Source organism: Micromys minutus, assembly GCF_963924665.1.
Source record: "Micromys minutus genome assembly, chromosome: 32".
In the NCBI taxonomy this organism is placed as follows: Eukaryota; Metazoa; Chordata; class Mammalia; order Rodentia; family Muridae; genus Micromys; species Micromys minutus.
Window position 1 is genome coordinate 14,070,944 of NC_137967.1, and position 7,527 is coordinate 14,078,470.

The 7,527-nt window shown below is 48.5% G+C and overlaps 1 long non-coding RNA gene across 1 annotated transcript; it reads right to left on the reverse strand.

Annotated features, from left to right (window-relative positions):
• Positions 1-932: 932 nt before the first annotated feature.
• On the reverse strand, positions 933-3,275 carry LOC308413897. The gene is made up of 3 exons (XR_013974851.1): positions 3,145-3,275; positions 1,394-1,631; positions 933-1,001 (listed from the first exon to the last, which is right to left on the reverse strand). It is a non-coding gene; the product is annotated as an uncharacterized lncRNA (long non-coding RNA).
• Positions 3,276-7,527: the final 4,252 nt, after the last annotated feature.

Consider the following 7,527-nt stretch of genomic DNA (forward strand, 5'->3'; position numbering starts at 1 on the left):
CTGTAGCTCTTGGACTGGCCAGGGCTTCCTTCCTCCTTTCTTTTTCTCCTTTCTCCTCTTATTTCCCCTGTCCCTCCCTCCCTTTCAGAAAGGGTCTCATTATGTAGCTCATACTGGCCTGAGTGCATACTGACCTGATCCTCCTGCCTCAGCCTGAGTACTTTGTTGGCAGGTTTGCAGTGCCCTAGCCAGCTCTGAGTCACTGGTTTGTTCTGACCTTGCTGGATCCTGAGTTAAACACTGAAGTCCTGTGTAGACTGTTATCAGAGGGAGCTACACACTCTGATTGGCTGGTAAGAGGGAGCTGTGGACTCTGATTGGCTGGTCATGGGGAGCTATGGTCTCTGATTGGCTGCTGCAGCCTATTTGCACTCTCCTCTAGTTCTACAGGGTGGGCTGTCAGTTCAGGCCCCTGGTTCAACCTTAGTAGCCCCTTCTTGCCCCTCAATTCTGGAAAGCCTGTGTCTGCTGCGGAGTTGGTCTAGCTAGTTTAGACCTAGACACTCTCCTCAGCATCCCCTGCCACTTGAGCACCTCTTCCCAGCCCATATCACATAGTTCTTATTGCTACCCAGTCTGTTTGTCCCCTTGCTCAAAGCCTGTCTTGCTTACTCATGCCTCCAGCACTCAAAATGGCCTCTCTTATGGAAGAAAGCCAGAACATATCTGATGAGCAGACAGCACTGGTAGAGAAATAGTGTTGGCCAGTTTTTTGCTCTCTATTGGGTTCTTACATCTACCACCCTTCCAACCCTGATCCCACCCTTGTGATGGCTATTCACGGTTGTCAACTTGACTACATCTGGGATGAACTGTAATCCAGAAATGGAGGGCACAGTGGCCATGAAAAGCTTAGACCCAGACAAGGTAGTAAGTACATGCCTTTAATTCTAGGAGACAGAAGCAGGTAGATCTCTGAGTTCAAGGCCAGCCTGGGACAGAGCAAGTTCCAAATCCAGGTATGGTGGTACAGACCCTTACTCTATACCTTCTGCTGGGGTCTGCATAAAGACATGGGAAGAAGGAAGTGTTTGTTCTTCGTCAGCTTGCACTGACTCGCCAGCACATCTGTTGGAACCTGATTCTTCAGGATTCCAGCTTATACAGAAGACCAGCTGAAACACCCAGCCTCATGGGACTGAGCAACTACTAGGTTCTTGGACTTCCCGTTCATGGCTGCCCGTTGTTGGGTTAGTTGAACTGCAGACTGTAAGCCATCACAATCATTTCCCTTAATATATAGATCTTCCATAAGTTCTGTGACGCTAGAGAACCCTGACTAATACAATCCTTACCCCTTCCAAACCCCCAACACTATGTAGGATAGACAGGAGGTTAGAGAGGAAAGGGGGTACAGGAAAGGGGGCACAGACCTCTTTAGACTACTTCCTACCTCTTAAGGGTGCTGGGTTCCCGGGGGAAAGCCCAATCTCCATCGTCAGAACATCTCCCACTTCTTCTCATTTCTTTGCTCATGACCACTTGACAAACCACAGCAGCAGGAACCGGCAGCAGCCTCCTCTGAAGGTACACCGTCGGCCCTTCTCAGGGTTCTCCAATTTACACCCTCTCAAAAGTTTCCAGACTTCTAAACATAAAGTATCTGCTGCAGGGCAAAAATCACACCCCACCTAGTTCATGAGATAAACCATAGTCAGCAGCTGTGAAACAGCCCCGTACCCCACACCTGAGATTAAAGCAAAAACATATTCACATAATATAACTTTTTTTTTTTTTTTTTTTTAAGAAACCAAAACTCTCACCTCACGCCGCAGCTATTTCTAATGTTGCAATGACTGTGGCTGTACCTAAGTTGTCACGGAGGGGAGAGGGAAGATGCTTCATTCCCATGATGCAACAGTAAAGGCCTAAAACCAGCCTTCCTGTTCCACACACAACCTTCACTACAGTTTCCCTTTTGGCATCTGGCTTCCATGTTAGTGACTTTACTTAACCCTGTGACCAACCAAATAACCATCAGAGACACCCAGAGGGAGGACAGGCTCAACTTGTGCACTGGTTGGTTTTGTGTGTCAATTTGACACAGGCTGGAGTTATCACAGAGAAAAGAGCCTCAGGTGAAGAAATGCCTCCATGAGACCCAGCTGTAAGGCATTTTCTCAACTAGTGATCAAGGGGGAGGGCCCAGTCCATTGTGGGTGGTGCCATCCCTGGCCCAGCCCATTGTGGGTGGAGCCATCCCTGGGCTGGTAGACCTGGGTTCTATAAGAAAACAGGCTAAGCAAGCCAGGGAAAGCAAGTCAGTAAGTGACATCCCTCCATGGCCTCTGCATCAGCTCCTGCTTCCTGACCTGCTTGGGTTCCAGTCCTGACTTCCTCTGGTGATGAACAGCAATGTGGAAGTGTAAGCTGAATAAACCCTTTTCTCCCCAACTTGCTTCTTGGTCATGATGTTTTGTGCAGGAATAGAAACCCCAACTAAGACACCTTGGTTCACAGATTCGGGGAATTTCAATACATCATGGTAGAAAGGCTCCATGGTTATGGGAACCTGCTGTGGAAGTTTCTCCATCAAGGTGAGGGCCAGGAAGAAGACGCCAAAGGCACGTGTCCCCTGCCAGACCTCCCCCCTCAAAGGTCCACAGTCTCATTAAATAGCACCAACAGCTGGGGTCCACGTTTGGAGGCTGCATGATCGGAGTGGAGGAGTGAGGGGGTTGGTGGAGGGTAGAAGGTGTGTGGGAGTGGGTGAAAGTGGGGCGGTGGCACATTTCACATACAACAGTGATCCCGGAACCTCAGCACTGTGACTGTCCTTTTGCCTTCCTGTGACTGAGATTTAAATAACAAAAATGAGAAAAAGGGACAAAGGGAGACGTGCAGGCTCTGGGCTACTTTTGCTTGTTCGTCTGTGGGAAAGCACTCGTGGGCTAGCCTAGAGTTTACCATCATGGAGACATGTGGTTGCCGGGTACAGGCATAAGTGCTAGGGTTTGGTTTCCCCTAAGGATGAAACTCCTTCTGGAAGAGCCAACCTTACCCCACCTCAGTACTGACACAAGGTGCCGACCAGTCCCTTAATCCTATGTAGGCTGGTGGTGTGGCTCTGTGGCTGAGCACTTCTGAAGTACCCAGGAGGCCCCGAGTTCAAGTCCCAGCAAGGCAAAAAGAAAAAAAACACACCTGCAGGCCTCAAGCAGTCAGTTTACAGAACGGCTTCCAGCAGCTGCAGGAAAAGTATAAAAGCTGGAAATGGGTGGAGCCTGTCATAGAGGTGGGAGGTTTCTTGATTTTAGCAGACCAGAGGCCTATAAAAATAAATAAATAAATAAAAGAAGGGAGTGAGGCTGACCTGGAAATCAGTAAGAACCCCACCCTATACCTCAGTCTGGATCTTTCCTTCTCCACCTGCACCTCGCAGTCCTTCCTTGGTTTTCCAGCCTTACCACCTAGACAGAAGCAGAGCAGAACATGGGAACAGCAGCCAAGGCTGCCAAGGTGGGAACATGGCGGAAAGGCACCGGCATAGGTCCGCAGGGCATGGGAACTCTGAGGCTTGACCTCTGTCCCAGAGATGAGAATCTGAGCCTGTGGTCTTCCTGCATAGGCAACAGTGGGTGGAGAGGGAGGCAGAACTCGGGGCTGGGGGTGGACATGGGGGTATGCTTCTTGATAGGAAGAATGTGGCATTCATTCAGACCCAGAGATGTGAACAGCTTTAGAGAAAAACAGACACATGATGGATGCAGAACCCAACTGTGCTGTCAGTCAAAAGACACACAGAAGGGAGGAGAGATGGCTTAATGATTAGGAGCACTGGCTGTTCTTCCAAAGGACCCTGGTTCAATTCCCAGCACCTACATAGTGGCTCACAGCTATATGTGCCTCTAGTCCCAGGGCATCTGACACCCTTTTCTGGCCTCGGTGGCACTACATTCATTACAGTCAAGTGCTCCAAAGATAGGTGGCACAATAAACACGCAAACAGACATGCCCGCACACATAAAATAACAATTTTTCAGAGAGACACAAAGGACCCATAAATGAATCTAGAAAGACATATGACAAGCTGCTGGCTCTGAGAGGAACTTCCTGAATGATTAGACCTTTCCCAAGAGGATGAGCGCTCAGACAGGGGAGCCTGAAAGGGTGGTATTCAAAAGCCATCAGTGAGCAAGGCATGGTGGAGGCAGGGGGATAAGGAGTTTAATGTGGACATACTGAGCTCAAGGCTAGTCCAGCAGGCTTCTCCTTTCCCTCAACTAAATAATCTAAGGGACTTCGCGGACATCTGAGAAAGACCACTGTTGGAGTAACTGTTGATTCTCCAGCCTGTCTCCATTGAACCAATGACTCAGAGTCTTTTTGAGAGCTGTCTGGACCTCCTGGATGGAGAGTCAATGTCTCCTGACTATATGAAATGTACCTGCGGCTCTTGGAATACCAGGTAATGCAAAACTGGGGGCTTTATTTTGCTCAAGACTAGAACATAGTGCTGGAGGAACAGAAAGTTGGTGTGGGTGGGGTGGTAGGGATGTGGAGGGACAATTATGACAAAGAAGGGATATGAAGATAAAGTGGGGAGCATCTAGGGAGCAGAGGGTGATGCTCATGTAAACCACAGAGAAGGAGAGGAAGCTGGAAGAAGATTCAGGTTTCAGATGGTAGAGTGCTTGCCTAGCATGCAGGAAGCCCTGGTTTCTCTCCCCAGCACCACACACACCTGGCGTGCTGACCCACACCGGTAAAGCCAATACTTAGGAAATAGAGAAAGGAGGATCAGAAGGTATTGTGGAGTAGTTTCCCCCATGATTGAAACTTTTCCCTCTGGGAGGAAATTCCCTAAGACATAGGATATAAAAGGGAAGTGAAAATTGGGGTGCATTAGAGCAAGATGTTTACCAGGAAGTGAAACAATAGGATGTCCTAAAGAGGTTGATGCACCCTGCTGGGGAGCAAGTAAACAAGTCAGCTTCAGGAAGTCCCTGAAACTGACCAGATTCGTTATGCTCCTTCCTCCTTCTAGGAGTATGTAAGCAGATAAGACTGCTTACTTGAGAGTTACCCTTAGACAAGCCACCCTGCACATAAGCTTGAGACAACCTGAACTGCTTTGAAGAGCTCAGATCAAACATCCTGGAAAAAGCAGAGACCAGCTGTGGTGGCTGAATGGGAATGGCCTTCATAGGTTCATATATTTCAATGTTTAGCCATCAGGGAGTAGCGTTATTTGAGAAGGATTCTGAGAAGGATTAGGAGGTGTGGCCTTGTTGGAGTAGGTAGGTGTTTGTTGGAGGAAGTGTGTCTCTTGGAGGGTGGGCTTTGAAGTTTCAAAACCCAGGCCCGGTATGGTATTTCTGTTTATGGATCGTGATGTAGATCTCAGCTGCTTCTCCGGCCGCGCCAAGCTTCCCACCCTGTTGTTAATGGGTTAAGCTGAAACTGTAAGGCAGCCCCAACCGAATGCTTTCTTTCATAGGAGTTGCCTTTCATAGGAGGTGTCTCTTTACAGCAATAGAGCAGTGACTAAGATGCCAGCCGAGCAATTAACTAAGTCCCCAGAAAGGACAGTCTCCTTTGTTGAGGTCCCATAGGCTGTGCAGTTGCTCTAGGTTCCCAACTTTGTGAGCTGTCATCATGCTGGGGTGGGCTTTGGTAATGGTATTTGAGTCATTTCTGCTCCTATAGGTAACCCCTGACCCATACACCCTATGTCACCATGGTAAAACTCATTGATTCACAAGCTTTGACTTTGGTCCTTCATCATTTCCCTATTTGGGTTCACATCCCCCCAGGAATAGTGTCACACAGCTGAAGTGCAGAGACATCTTCTGTTATACAGCATAGTCAAGGCCAGCTTTGGCTACAAGAGACCCTGCTTTTTTTGTTTGTTTGTTCGTTTTGTTTTGTTTTTCAGTGCCACACCTTTAATCCCAGGGAGGCAGAGCTCTAAGTTTGAAGCCATCATGGTCTACAGAGTCAGTTCCAGGACAGCCAGGGCTACACAGAGAAATCCTGTCTTTAAAATAAAGAGCCAGATGGTGGTAGTACATATATTTAATCTGAGCACTAGGGAGGCAGAAGAAGGCAGATCTCTTAAGTTTAAGGCCAGCCTGGTCTACAGAGTGAGGTCCAGGGCAGCCAAGGATAAGCAGAGAAACACTGTCTCAAGAAAACAAAACAAAATAAAGAAACAAAAACAAACAAAAAAAAGACAACAACAAAAATTTTTAAAAGGAAAACCAGAACTTGAATTTCTGGGAAACATTAGTGAGAGTTGTAGAGCTCAATGTCCTGGGAAAGCTGAGTGGGCTGGTCTCCTCCGAGAAAAGCCTACAGGATGCCAAGTGTGCTGATACAAACTGTGGTCCCAGCACTTGGGACCACTGAGATAGAAGGATCGACCTATTATTTGACGGGGGAAGGTAGTGTCAGGGAAGACCTCACAGAGGGCTGTTCATTGTGACAAGTACCCTTTGACCTGCCTCTGGATGGACTGTCAAAAGCCCTCTGGTGGGGTTAGTTTTATGTCAACCTGACACAAGCTAGAGTCATTTGGGACAAGGGGCTCTCAGTTGAGAAGATGCCTCTACCAAATTGACTTGTAGGCATCTCTATAATATATTCTATCGATTACTAATTACTATGGGAGGGCCAAGCCCACTGTGTGTGGCGCCACCCACCAGCTAGTGGTCCTGAGTGGGATAATTAAGCCTGCTGAGCAAACTATGAAGAAATACCATTAAGCAACATTCCTCCACAGCTTCTGCTTCCGTTCCAACGTTGAGTTCCAGGCCTGCCTTCTCTCAGTGGTCAACAGTCATCTGTGGAAACAAAATGTCATTAAGACCTTTTCTCACCAACTTGCTTTTGGACATGGTGTTTCAGCTTGCTCATAGAAACCCTAACTGAGAGCAGCCCAATTTAGAGACAGAGATGTAACAAATCCCCCCCTTGGACATCATTCTTGGGGACAACATGTCAGGTGAAACTGTCAGAGCACAGACCACGCATGGGCTGTGAGCAGTCATGGAGATGCGAGGCTACATGACCTGCCCTAGACACAGCCATCCTCATGGGGACCCACAGGTACTGGGCAGCCAGAGGCTAGCGAGGTTCCTGGTCACGTGGGAAGGATCCGTCTTTGTGAGATTAAGCAAACAAAGAAATGAGTTGATTCAGGCACACAGCACTGGCCAGTACTCCTGCTGTCTCTCAGACTCCCCTGGGAACTCCGGCCATGTAGACAGTGGAAGGAAGCGGTGGCAGAGAAAAGGGGGGCGTCGGAGCAGCCAGCAGATGGTGTCGAGATAGGAAGTGTGACATAGATGTGATGTCTGGAGTTCCAGCTTCATTTTGCATGGACTGTGGAGACCAGGGCTTCCCTGGAACTTGACGAGGAACTTTGGAGATCATCTGGTTCAAGAGACTTGCTATGTAGCCCAGGCTGGCGGAAAACTCTGGATGCTTCAGCCTGCACTCCTGACTGCTGGGATTACAGGTGTGTGCCATAATACCTCATATCTACTGCCCCTTTCCTAGGCATCTGGAAACCCCAGCGCAGGG